Source organism: Podarcis filfolensis (genome assembly GCF_964270895.1).
Source record: "Podarcis filfolensis genome assembly, chromosome: 11".
NCBI lineage: Eukaryota > Metazoa > Chordata > Lepidosauria > Squamata > Lacertidae > Podarcis > Podarcis filfolensis.
In genome coordinates, this window is record NC_139613.1 from 13989227 (window position 1) to 14003373 (window position 14147).

Sequence of the window (14147 nt, forward strand, 5' to 3'; positions counted from 1 at the left end):
CTTGCAGTAATTGCTTATAATATTATCTAGTGAGTTGTTCCTCTTTGTGAAATGGGAGCTACTGTCACATATATGTACCAAAGCGGATGGGAACTGCTGGAGCCCATTCTGCATGCATGCTGACCACTGCCAGAACTGGAAGTGTGAACAGACCCAACACTGACACACACCGTGTGAGAATTCTGTGTGCCTGTATCTGACTCCCGCACATTAAGCCATCACCTAGCTTTGCAGTCATCAACTGATGAATATTCACGTGTGAGACAGATTAGCTCTCTCAGATTCTGCATCCAGAGATTGACATTATTATTATTATTATTATTATTATTATTATTATTATTATTACTACCCCATATCAGTAAGTTGGCTGGTTTATTTACCTAGCTACTTATTTCATAAAATTTATACAGTGCTTGATGGTAAAAAAACAAAACAACACCCTCAAAGCAGGTTACAAAAGATAAAACAGTCAAATTCAGAAAAAATTACAGCCATGCTGGTCTTGCAGAAAGATAAGCTTCACCTGGGCAGCTCAGCACCTATGTACATCTACTCTGAATTCTGGGTTCAATGGAATGCCCCCCAAGTGAGCGTACCTGGGATTGCAGCTTTGAGGTCTTACCATGAAGTTACAACTTGGGGTTTCCAACCATGGCCTGGTTCACACCCTAGGCAGTCTCCTTGATATCACCAGCCCAGTAGAGTTCATGTTGGAACCATCAACATCTGTATGACAGCTGCAATCACATAAAGAGCATCGGCCGTGTGTACATAACTGGTACAGAGGCAGCAATTCGTGTTAGGGGTGTCTCCATGCAATCCTCACCAAGTCCAGCAGTCTCTATATAGTCTTGATGGAAAGCCATTGTTCTGTCATGCTCACTATGGCAGCAGCTACTGTACTAGAGCAACGCTTCCATTGCTTTTCAGTGCACATGCAATTGTTCACTTTTACCTGTTGCAAGGTAATCTAGGAAGCTGCCTTATACTCATTGGTCCATCTCACACGGCATTGTCTACACCAGCAGTGGCTCTCCAGTGTCTTTGCTGAGTCAACTCAGAGATGCCAGGGATTGACCCTTGAACTTTCTGCATCCATGTTCTGTACCATTAATACCCTTATAGCTGTTTCTCAAAATTAAATGAGAGTAGCCCATTCAAATCCAGTAAAACAGATAAATGCCCCCTCCATTAGCATAACCACAGTCTCTGGAAGCCAGCCAATATTGTGAAAAGTAAGCATGTACCCATTGATCATCTGCGATTGGTTGGCATGTCCAAAGGAAAGAATCTTTTCAGCCATGACTCCACATCTCTAGAACACATTCCCACCTGCACTGTGACAGGCTCCATGATTTCTGGTGTTCGGAAAAGTTATAAAAGAACCCCATTTGTTATTATCCTGAGTGTGTTTAGGCTTGATGATGTCGTATTATTATTGATTATAATGATTATTTTGTTCCTGCATTTGTATTGTTTTGTGTGTTATAAGCCACCTCGAAAGGGGTTTTAAAGGTGACCTAAAAAGATATCTAAATAAATGGGAGAATGTTATTATTGCCGTAAAGGTGCCTTTGAAAATACAAGAAGACAGATCCCTGCCCCAGAAGGCTTGCAGTTCTGAAATTCAACACAGTGGAGAATTCAACAAAAGGAAGGCAAGGATATATAGGCAAGGGAGATGATGGCTGCTGATTGATCATTTATTTTAAATTTGTTGCTGTTTTGACATTTTCCATGTTAAGCTTGTGGACTGCTTTGAAGACCTTTTTTTAAAAACAAAAACACAAAATATTAAAGGCCAGCCCGGTAGCACTGAGATCAGAATTTTGGGATAGCACAACAAAGGAGACAGCTGGAGATTTTTCTTCCTGCCGTTTCCTCTCCTCCCTCCCACCTCCACCACCCATTTATCAGAAGTAGTTGCAGGGGATTTTCTGTGCGCACCCAGAGAAAAGGCTGAAATAACGGCAAAAAAAAAAGACAAATAAGAGGTTGAGAATAGGAGTGACGCATTCTTAGCAACAGGAGAGGCGTCTCTCCAAACTGTAGCACAGCAATGAATCTGAACTGGTGCAAATTGCTTAATGGCTATGGCCACCTACTGGCTAATTACTTCAATATCACAGATGATCCTTCACTTGTAAGCTCTGCAACCTCCACTCAGAAAAAGATACCTGCGATGAGAGGGGGGCACTTGAGATCTATAGGGAAAATATTATTACAGGAAATTACAACTGTCTGCTCTTTTGTTGCAGGAAACAGGGCTTCTGAGTATTACAGGGTTTCTAACCGTCAGCACAATGGTGTTTTTCTGAGAGTGTTTCCACCCCCAAAGCATAGTACCTGCTCCTTGTCTCAAGGTCTTGCAAATTATACATTCCCTGTATGTTTTAATTCAGCGTCATCTTCAAGGTACGCCACTCGTAAGTGGAAGCAAGTTCTGTTTCGAAATGCAGAGGTTTAGCTGCGAGTATAAGCAAAACAGCAAGTATTGATCGAATATTTTTGCCGAGCCTCTAATAATGGTGCTCTTATTATTGTTAGTGTTTTATACGCTGCATATTTCTTAGGAGACACAGCCGCTCCTGGTAGTTTACTGAAAAGCCAGTTCAAGAGAACAAATTCATTCTTATCCTTTCAAGGGGGTGATGGGGGTGGTTTAAATTCTCACTGTTAGAGGAGCATCCGTGCAACCCAATCCTTTGCATTAGCCCTATCACCGGGTAACTTCACTGAAACTCACTGGGCATCACTCCTGCTTCTAGCCCTCATGGCTGAGAACAAAACCTTCATGAGGTATAAAGCAAGCTCCTCTAAAGGCTGTGACACTAGAGGGCGCTCTGGGTGGGGTTTCCAGCAGCCAAGGAGAACGGTGGGTGTTCTTTAAAATTATACGCACATGCTGTGTTTGTTCTTTAGAATTATACACACCACTGCTGTGCTGTGCTTTTTGTTTTTGTTTACTTTTAGAGAAATCGGCGCAGAAAGAATTTCAGTGGGAAGAAGTTCTCATAGAAAAGCAATATTAGCAAATGTGCTGATGTCAGGGGCTCGGTAACCTGACTTTTCCAGCTTCTCACACCTCAAGGAAAGCCCAAGAAAAAGCATGATGGGAGCCAGTGTGATGTAGTGGTTAAGAGCAGTAGACTCGTAATCTGGTGAACCAGGTTCGCTTCCCTGCTCCTCCACATGCAGCTGCTGGGTGACCTTGGGCTAGTCACACTTCTCTGAAGTCTCTCAGCCCCACTCACCTCACAGGGTGTTTGTTGTGGGGGAGGGAGGGAAAGGAGAATGTTAGCCACTTTGAGACTCCATCGGATAGTGATAAAGCGGGATATCAAATCGAAACTCCTCTTCTTCCCTCCTCCCATTGGGGTTGCCACAGTCCATCAGAGCTTGGGACAGCTGTTCCTTGCTCCCTTCACTAGCAGACCACCCTTGGGCTTTCCTTCAGACTCAAGAAGCCCTGCTCATTTTGGCAGCAGAAACGTCAGCCAACTACTCTCCACCCATTTCTTTGTTGACCCTCAAGAGAGAGCCCCTGGCACCTCCAGGTCTCTCCCATCCTTCCTTCCTCTCGCGCTTTCCGAAACACCCGAAACACACAGCTAGCCAGACTCCGAAAAATTCTCGCTTCTCTGAAATTTGCAATGCAGTTCTCCAAGGAACGTGCACACACAAAAAATGTGTGCTAGGATACAGCATGTGCCTAAAAATGTATATATTAGTGAAAGTGGTGTACAAAAATACAGGTTAATGGAAATGGCTTAAACTGTGGAATTTGCTTCTGTAAGATGTAGTGATGGTCATCAATTCTGATGGCTTTGAAAGAGTGTTAGGCAAATGTATAGAGGATAAGACTATCTGTGGCTACACCCATCTGTGGCTACTGGCGATGATGGGTGTGTACTATCTCCACCAATGGAGGACGTTTCCCTTGATACTTCCATTCCTGAGTGCTGTTACACTCAGATCTTGCTTTCAGGCTTCCCGTTGGCATCTTTTTAGCCACTGTGAAGACAGGAAACATGATTAGATGAGCCTTTGGTCTGATCCAACACGGTCTGATTACAGTGGTGTCTGATTACACCACTGAAGAAAACCAGAACAGTTGATTGATATCATCACCACCACCACCATCGGCATACCACCCTTCAGCTGTAGATCTCAGGACAGTTCACAAGATAAAAAGATAAAAACACACAATACATCATCATCATGCCCTCCCACAAACACATTTAAAAGGGCATCAGATGTTAATCAGCCAAAGGCTTGGTTGAAGAGGAAAGCTTTCACTTGGTGCCTAAATGAAGGCACCAGCCAAACATCCCTGGGGAAAGCATTCCACAAATAGGGAGCCACTGCAGAAAAGGCCCATTCTCGTGTTGCCATCCTCTGAACCTCTGGCGGAGGAGGCACATGAAAAAGGGTGTCAGAAGATGATCTCAGGGTCCAGGTTTATTCACATGGAGAGAGGTGGTCCAGCACTTGGAATTGGGCCCAGAAACTAATTGGCGGCCTGTGCAATTGGGCCAGGAACAGTGTAATATCCTCAAACCGTCCTGCACCGGTGAGCAATCTGGCCGCCAAATTTTGCACCAGCTGAAGTTTCCGAACCGTCTTCAGAGGCAGCCCTATGTATAATATATAACATGTTGCAATAATCTAACCCAGAGGTTATCAGAGCATAGACAACACTAGTTAGGCTAGATAGGGCACAGCTGGGGCCCTGGCCGAAGCTGATGGAATTTCTTATACGTGACTATGTGTTTGATGAAGGAAATGTTGATTTGCTCAGAAGACCACCAATAATTGTGGATACTGCATGTTGGTTTTAGTTTTTGTGCTCATAAAATATGGATTCTTAAGTCCTTCTGTAATTGGTACTTTGCATTTGTTAACAAGCTGGGATAAATAATGGTCTGTTTGTGCTTAATAGACTATTCCCTTGGCACTGGGAATCGCAGTCCTTGGGGTGGGGAATGATGAGCAGATGTTTTCTCTCAGCATCTGCCTGTCAATCTACAGTTCCCACGATTCTTTAGAAGAAGGTATGGCAAAGTGGTCAAAATCTAATTTACCTGCAATGTGGACCCATTGAAACTTGGCCATTCAGCCTTTTAGGACTGAACTACATGTAGCATAGTCAGCTCAAGAATTGGGGCAGATTGGGGTAGCAGTGTCAGGCAGTGAGGCTTTAGGCCAGGGATGGGAAACTGTGGTTCTCCAGCTGCTGTTGGAATATACCGTATTTTTCACTCTATAAGACGCACCAGACCACAAGACGCACCTAGTTTTTGGAGGAGGAAAACAAGAAAAAAAATATTCTGAATCTCAGAAGCCAGAACAGCAAGAGGGATCGCTGCACAGTGAAAGCAGCAATCCCTCTTGCTGTTCTGGCTTCTGGGATAGCTGCGCAGCCTGCATTCGCTCCATAAGACGTACACACAGTCCCCCTTACTTTTTAAGAGGGAAAAAGTGAGTCTTATAGAGCCAAAAATACGGTAGCTTCCGTCCTCCTTCTTTATTGGCCGTGAAGGTGGGAACTGAGGGAATTGGACTCCAACAACATCAAAACAGCCCCCAGATTCTCAGTCCTTCCTTTAACCCTTGGCCCTTGTTGTTGTTGTTATGTGATGATGATGGTGATGATGATGGTGGTGATTTAATTTTTAAAAATCAACTATGCAAAGGTAAAGTGAATGGCAAATACCATACCTGTTTTGACCTTTAAATAGCTGGGTTTGAATGTTTGTGTGTGCCTATGTATAAAGGAAAGAGACAGGCCATAGGAAATGTAAAAAGGTAAAGGTAAAGCAAAGCAAACCCAAATAAATTGAAAAAAAGTTTTTTTGGGGGGTGGGGTGGGGTGTAAAATGGTTCTTCCAAAGATATATTGCAATTAATTTCATTGGAGTTTCACTTCAAAGGTTCCGAAAGCCTGTCTGGCCAGCAAGCACAGCTGGTGTTTGCACTGCAGCTATATAAAAATTTTGAGCTTAGTTTGTAAACTAAATTAAGTACAGCTAGTCCTGCAACCTCCTTATGCACACACACACACACACACACACACAGAGAGAGAGAGAGAGAGAGAGAGAGAGAGAGATGCATCATCCCTGGCTTAGAAGTGATGTCAAATGTCTTTATTTCTCTGTGTGCGTATTATAAGCCCATTTCTTTTTCTGACAGCCGAGCAGTGCAGCTGCCAAATGCACTGGGATGTTGCAGTGCAACCAGTTCTCTTGTCCGTCCTGATTTCCAGGGTTTCCCCCTTTGTAAAATAGGCCCCGCGTTTCTGGCTAGGGCAAAGGGGAAGAAGGGGAGTTTGACGAACAGCCAGAGGCTTCAAGGATAACGCGTCGAACAGGAGCGATGCCTCCACCCAAGGAAAAGGCCTTTGAAGAGGCAGCTTCATAGGACACCTTCCCTGATCCCTGATGTCGGCGGATTAAAAATTAATCTGCTATGAAAAATTAAAAGGTGAAACTTTCCTCTGGAGTGGCTCAGCAGCTCGGCTCTCTCTCTCTCTCTCTTGCCGGCAGTTGGTTGTATATTAATGTGAAGACTGAAGGAAAGAACTGATCATTCTAAATGAAAATACAGATTTGTGTAAAAATCTGGATTGATTTTTCTTAATGTCAAATGAGAATTGATATAATTGGAGGCATTCCCCTCTGCCTTCTCCATTGGAAGGATGATGTTTATATTTTTAAGAGCTTAATGTGGCGACGCTGCTGGGGAGGTGCGTCCCGTTTTGCTACTTGAGGTTTAAACAGAAAGAGCCGCTTAGCCCTGCCGCCACCACTGCTGCTGCCGCCACCTACCTGTTCCTGTCGCTGCCACCTGCTCTGTCACATCCACTGCCTGGTGGAGAAGCAGCACCCTCACCAGTGCTGATTTCGGGTGAAATCTTGCCCCAAATGGATGCAATCTTTCCCCCCAATAATTACCGTATTTTTCGCACCATAGGGCGCACCAGACCATAGGGCGCACCCAGTTTTTAGGGGGGGAAATCAAGAAAAAAATATTTCCCCCCCAGCCCCAAAGAGCAGTGTACAGGCTGCACACAACCTCTCCTTGTGGAGGCGTTGCGCGCAGCTATGGAAGAAGGCAAGGCAGCGAGCGGGATGGATCCCGCTCGCTGTTTTGTCTTCCCCTTTAGCCCCGTGCAGCCTCTCCTTGCCGGGAGACGCTGTGCAGGGCTAAAGAAGCCATAGCCCCGTGCAGCCTCTCCCTGCCGGAGGGGTTGCGCGCGGCTATGGCACAAGCCTGCATTCGCTCCATAGGACGCACACACATTTCCCCTCAATTTTTGGAGGGGAAAAACTGTGTCCAATAGAGCGAAAAATACGGTATTTTTTTTATTAAAGATTTTCTTGATTTACAAAAGTGTTTGCAATGTCTCTCTCTCCATGTAACATTTTTACAAATCAGTTTCATTTGTTGAGACATTAGGAAGAAAAGTGGGAAAGAGGTGGAGGCGGAGAAAGATGGGGGTGGGGGTGGGGTCGGGTGGCGATGTTGCTATTTTACTTACTATATGTAGGGTTTGGTGTTAGCATTGCTTGTGCAGGTTCTTTGCTGTTCACTTATGTTCCTTTGGTGGTGAGAGAGGTTGGGGTTGGCCTTGTTGTTGTTGTTTAGTCGTTTAGTCATGTCCGACTCTTCGTGACCCCATGGACCAGAGCACACCAGGCACTCCTGTCTTCCACTGCCTCCCACAGTTTGGTCAAACTCGTGCTGGTAGCTTCGAGAACACTGTCCAACCATCTTGTCCTCTGTCGTCCCCTTCTCCTTGTGCCCTCAATATTTCCCAACATCAGAGTCTTTTCCAGGGAGTCTTCTCTTCTCATGAGGTGGCCAAAGTATTGGAGCCTCAGGATCTGTCCTTCCAGTGAGCATTCAGGGCAGATTTCCTTCAGAATGGATAGGTTTGATCTTCTTGCAGTCCATGGGACTCTCAAGAGTCTCCTCCAGCACCATAATTCAAAAGCATCAATTCTTCGGTGATCAGCCTTCTTTATGGTCCAGCTCTCACTTCCATACATCACTACTGGGAAAACCATAGCTTTAACTATACAGGCCTTTGTTGGCAAGGTGATGTCTCTGCTTTCTAAGATGCTGTCTAGGTTTGTCTAGGGTTCACCTAGGGTGTGGTTATTCATTTGTGGTTGCTGTGGTGGTCTTTGTTTTCATGTGTGAGTGGGGTGGTTGGGTGTTTTGGATCAGGTTGGCCATACTGATTTGTATGCTGTTGGTGGATTTTTGTCGTTGTCTTGTTGGACAGTGTATGTAATAAAGGGGAGCCATACCAGGGTGAAGGTGTCTTCTTCTATTTGTCCCAGTGTCAGTTTTAGTTTATTGGTTAATTTTTCCAGTAGGGCTGTTTCCCAAATGGATGCAATCTTGCCCCAAATTGGCACTGATGGCTGCTGTGTGTCTCCGTTGCTGGCAGAGGTGGGCAGGGAATTCCGGGCAGCTTCTGCCCCCTGAAGCAGTGGCCTTACCCTAACCATGGGGGAGGGAAGAGTGCTCTTGCATTTGGTTCCTGCTTATGGGTTTCAGACAGGCATCCAGTTGGCCACTTTGAGAAGAGGATGCTGGACTTGATGGGACGTTGGCCTGATCCAAGAGACTCTTCTTAGGCACATTTATTGCCCGGGAGCTGATGAATAGGGCAAAAGCATTTCCTGTAGTGTTAACGCTCCCTGTCCTAAACTTGTGTGCCTTGTTTTAATCCATTAAAAATAAATAAATCTCAAGGTACTTCTGCTCAGTTAGGAATGAGGGACGTGATCTCAGAGGAGGTCTCTCAATACGGATGGCAAATCAGTAAAATCTGAGTGATGGGATGACATTAAAACAATATATTGATAAAGTTGGTATCCTGGCCCCTCAGTGTCCTGGCTAATGCAGCAAAACAGCTATCTTTAGAAATGCTTATGCTCATAATTGCACAACGGCAGGACAAATTAGTCCAGGAAAACGTGCATGAAATACAGTAAGCCGATTCTGCTCTGCAGTGCAAGACCAGTGGCGGTGGTGACATTATAGAAATGGCTGGTTTTGACTTACTGGAAGGCCTTAAGAGATAACCGGGCCATAGCTGTCAACTTTTCCCTTTTCTTGCAAGGAACCCTATTCGGAATAAGGGAATTTCCCTTTAAAAAGGGAAAACATTGACAGCTATGAACCGGGCAGGGCTGACCATCTAAAAGCATCCCCCCCCCCACACACACTCCAAAATAAAATTTAAAAAGAAGCAAGAGTATAACTGTCTTAAATCTGTACATCCCAAACCGTGCAGGGGCAAACTAATGTGCTGTGAGTTCAATTGGACTGAATCCCATGTAAGTGTGTAGATGATGGCTGCCTTAATTATTCCCAGGTGAGACAGCAAAAGGAGGCTGCTTTGTACCCGGTCAGATGGTTTGCCCAATTAGCCTAGTATTAGCCTACTAACTGGAAGGGACTCTCCAGTGACTCAGGCAGAGATTCTTCCTGCCACCTGCTGCCTGACCCTTTTAGCTGGAGATGCCACAGAGCGAGCATGGGAAAGAGGCAGAAATTAGTGATTCATGCAGGAAGATGGGTGGTGTTTATTTGCATGTTCTAAACCCGCCTTCCCCAGACTGGAGCACAATGTCTCTCAGTCCAAAACAGAACAGCCAATGGACAGGGATGGTGTGCTTGTAGAGCCACAAAAATAATCCAGGGGTGTTGGAGCAACTCCCCCCTATGAAAAAAGGTTCATGGTTCCTTAGTTTAGAGGGCAGGCAAGTAAGGGGAGACATGATAGAGGTGTGTAAGATTCTGCATGGTGTGGAGAAAGCAGACACAGAAAAGTTTGTTTTTTCCCCATTGTACAAATGTCTGGGGCTATCCAAGGAAGCTGAATGGTGGTAGACTGAAAAAAAGGGACTTCTTTGCACAGAGTATAGTAAATCTATGGAATTTTTTTTCCACAAAAGACAGCAATGGCCACCAGCTTTGGGTCTAAAACAGGATGAGATGAAGTCATGGATGATGAGATGATCAGCGGCCGCTGGCCATGATGGCAAAATTGACAGGGAAGATCCGAAACCAGGAAGATCAAGTATTTACAAAAAAACTGGAATAAAATTTACATTACTTAAAGACCACTGTGAACAAATAAAACAGACTTCCTCAACGTCAGCCCTCCAGATGTTTCTGGCCTACAACTCCCATGATCCCTAGCTAGCAGGACCAGTGGTCAGGGATGCTGAGAATTGTAGTCTCAAAACATCTGGAGGGCCAAGGTTGAGGGAGCCTGATCTAAAATCACTGGCAGGAATGTGAAGATGCTTGTAATGTGAAATTCTTGTCATATGGTTTTGGGTTTTTTAATAGAAAAATTAGTAACTGGATAATTTAAAAGGATGCAGATAACTTTGTATTATAGAACGGACCCATGGAGGGAGGGAAGTCTGATGGTTCTAAGGAACCTTTTTTTTTTTTTTGGATGTGTGAAATGGTCAATGTAAAGATATACAAAAATGTGAAAACTAATTGTGTGTGTGTGTGTGTGTGTGTGTGTGTGTGTGTGTGTGTGAGAGAGAGAGAGAGAGAGAGAGAGAGAGAGAGAGAGAGAGAGAAGGCCTCTGAATACCATTTGCTGATGGGAACAACTCTGTCCCGCACTCAGGCTCTGCTTGTGGGCCTTCCATGGCTATTGGCTTGGCTGCTGTGAGAACAGAGTGCTGGACTAGAAGGGCCAAGATCTTCTTCTGTTAACAGCTTGAGGACATTAGGTTGCTTTGATCCTTTTCAGATGCAGTTCATTTCCCATCTTTATTCAGAAATGCAAGTATGCATCTGGTATTTGAACTTAAGGAAGCTCTGCTGGCAACAAGCAGGATCATAGCTGTCAACTTACAGATTTGAAAATAAGGGACCAGCAGCCTTGAAAATAAGGGATCAGCAGCCAAAATAAGGGATTTTCGAAGCACAGGTATGTTCAACTTCTGAGTCCCTCTGAGCCAAAGGCAGAAAGCCCAGCCAGCAGCCAAACGAAGCCTCAAGCGATGTTTCCCTCAGTTCAGCAACCCGGCAAAGGGGATGCAGCAAGGAAAACCACCGTCACCACTCCACTGGGAAGCGCTGAGCAAAGGCGAGTCCCCAGGCAACGCGGCCAATTTGATCGGCACAAGGCATGCAAGCTCCACCCCCCAGTCATTCTTAGACTCCTTATTGGGTGACCAACGCACCCAAGCAACACAGTTGGAGCCTCCCTCCTCCCTGGCCGGCAGGGAGGCAGGGAGAGGAGCTGCTTCCTTTGAAACCCGGGAAATTTAAGGGACATCATCAATAAGGGACAGCAGCGGGGCACGGCGCTGGGATAAGGGAGTTTCCCGCCAAATAAGGGACAGTTGACAGCTATGAGCAGGACTATGACAGAAAAGCAGCTATGACAGAAAAGCAAATATTTGCACAATTTAAGACTGCAGGCATGTTTAACAACAACAATTTTATTATTTATATGCCACCCACCTGACAGGATTCCCTCAGCCACTCTGGGCGGCTCCCAACAAAGAATTAAAAACTCAATAAAACATCAACCATTAAAAACTTCCCTAGACAGGGCTGCCTTCAGATGTCTTCTGAAAAGGCATATAGTTGTTTATTTCCTTGACATCTGATGGAAGGGCGTTCCACAGGGCGGGCGCCACTACCAAGAAGGCCCTCTGCTTGGTTCGCTGTAACTTCACTTCTTGCAGTGAGGGAACCACCAGAAGGTCCTCAGAACGACGTGGAGACACTCCTTCAGGTATAACAGGGCCAAGGCCATTTAGGGCTTTAAAGGTCAGCACCAGCACTTTGAATTACAGTCATACCTCTTGTTACGTTTGCTTCATGTTGCGCATTTTCAGGTTGTGTCCCGCGGCGACCCGGAAGTACCGGAAAGGGTTACTTTCGGGTTTCACCGCTCACGCATGTGCAGATGCACAAAATGACGTCATGCGCAGAAGCAGCGAATCGTGACCCGCGCAGACGTGGGTTGTGTTTTGCTCATGTTGCGAAAGGGGCTCCGGAACGGATCCTGTTCGCAACCAGAGGTACCACTGTATGTTTAGAAAGATTTGGTTTTTTTAAAGAATGTAAGAAGAGCCTGGCTGGATCAGACCAGTTGCCCATCTAGACCAGCATTCTGTTCTCACAGTGGCTAACCAGATCCCTGTGGGAAACCTCCAAGCACACACAAGAGCACCTTCCCTTCCTGTTGTTTTCAGCACCCTGGTGTTCAAAAGCACTGCTGTCTCCAGAACAATACTGTGTGTGTGTGTGTGTGTGTGTGTGTGTGTGTGTGTGTGTAGTTTCTGCTTGAAAACAGAAGTGGAAGTATTTGACACTGATATGAATATTTCCCCTTATAAGCGGTACAGCTTTAGGCACAAAACAGTATCCTTGATGCCATTCACCGCCACCATCCAAATAGCTGCACAGCTTCCATTTCCTTTAATTCAGCCATTTCTGCCTTTCCTCCACCTCATTCTCCAGCGTGGTTGCCAAGGTCAATGCAAATCACTGGCTGAACTTCTACCGAGAGCAGCTTAAGTCTTTCACTGCATTTGTGTTCAGCAAATGAAGCTACCTCAACAGGCTGGAGGAGTTTGATCCCGCTGGGACCCGGTATAGCCTCAGATATAATCTCCCTCTCCAAATCTACCGCATGAATCTTTAAGCACTGAATCCCAAATCAATGAAATTAATGATCTCACCCACTGCTAATTTATACCTGTCTCTAAATGAAGACATAACTTTTATTTTGTCCAACTTGCTTTGCTCGCGCCTGACATTAATACGGAGGCTAAGAGGGATCAAAGGAGACCAGGAGGGAATTTTCTTCACTCCTGCACTGTGCATGCTGAAATATTACATCTCTAATTAAACAATGGCACTTTAAAATCATTTGGCATCCAGGGCCAAAGCCGCAGCTGCTGTAATTACATGGAAAGGGAGGAGATGATTGATAAATTCGAATGGAGGAATAATGTGAATGATTCATTTCAGATGTAGTTTTCATTCAAGGATCAAAGGTTCACTGGCAGCCCATGTGATCCCAATGAGTGCCTAAATTACATTAACTCAGTTCTCATTAGAATGTTGGCTCCTATAAATACCTCTTTTTATCATTCGTGAATAATTGCTTTTATGGCACTTCTGAAATGACAGAACAAGTGCTAAACATGTTCAGGTTAGGCCCCAGAGATAGTGGGTGTGGATGGGTTGGAGTGTTGAGACCAAAGATTTGCCTCCACTCAGAGGAGAACTGGTCCAGTCTGGAAGAGAATTGTTATTTTCTGCGTTGCACGGCTGTTAAAAAGAATCGAGGCGACACAAGAAAATGCAGCACCTATTTCCCTTGGATGAAGGAGGAGGCCAGATGGAGCTCCTGCGCTTTTAGAAAGTGGTGTGCAAGTGGGATGTTTTGGAGATTGCAGCTTCTCCCACCACTACAAATGCTGTGGCAAAACAGGTTGTACAGTGATACCTCGGGTTAAGAACGTAATTCGTTCTGGAGGTCAATACGATACAATAATCTTTATTGTCATTGTCCCATGCAGAACAATGAAATTGAAAAAAATCTACATCAGACATTCAAAAACCAACAAGCCTGCTATCCCAGCCTGGTTAGCCCCCTAAAACTTTGATACCCCATAATTAAATATACTCCCATAGAGACTACCTTACACTGCGTTTAAAACCAAAACCACATTTGGATAGAAACTGTTTCTCAGGCGGCTTGTCCTAGTCTTCATAACCCAGTACCTTCTTCCAGAAGGCAGAAGCTAAAATAGATCATTTCCAGGGCATGCACTATCCTGCGCTGTCTCTGCAGCTTTCTTATGACACCTGGAAGCATGGATTTGATCCAAGGTGGGAAGACTGCACCCAGTTATTGTCTCCACAGTATTTACAACCCTGGACAGCATTGTTTTTTACCTGACCTGTTTTTTCCCCAGGTCCGTTCTTAACCTGAAACTGTTCTTAACCTGAAGCACCACTTTAGCTAATGGGGCCTCCTGCTGCCACCACAGCCCGATTTCTGTTCTCATCCTGAAGCAAAGTTCTTAACTCGAGGTACTCTTTTTGGGTTAGCACTGTCTGCAACTTGAAGCGTC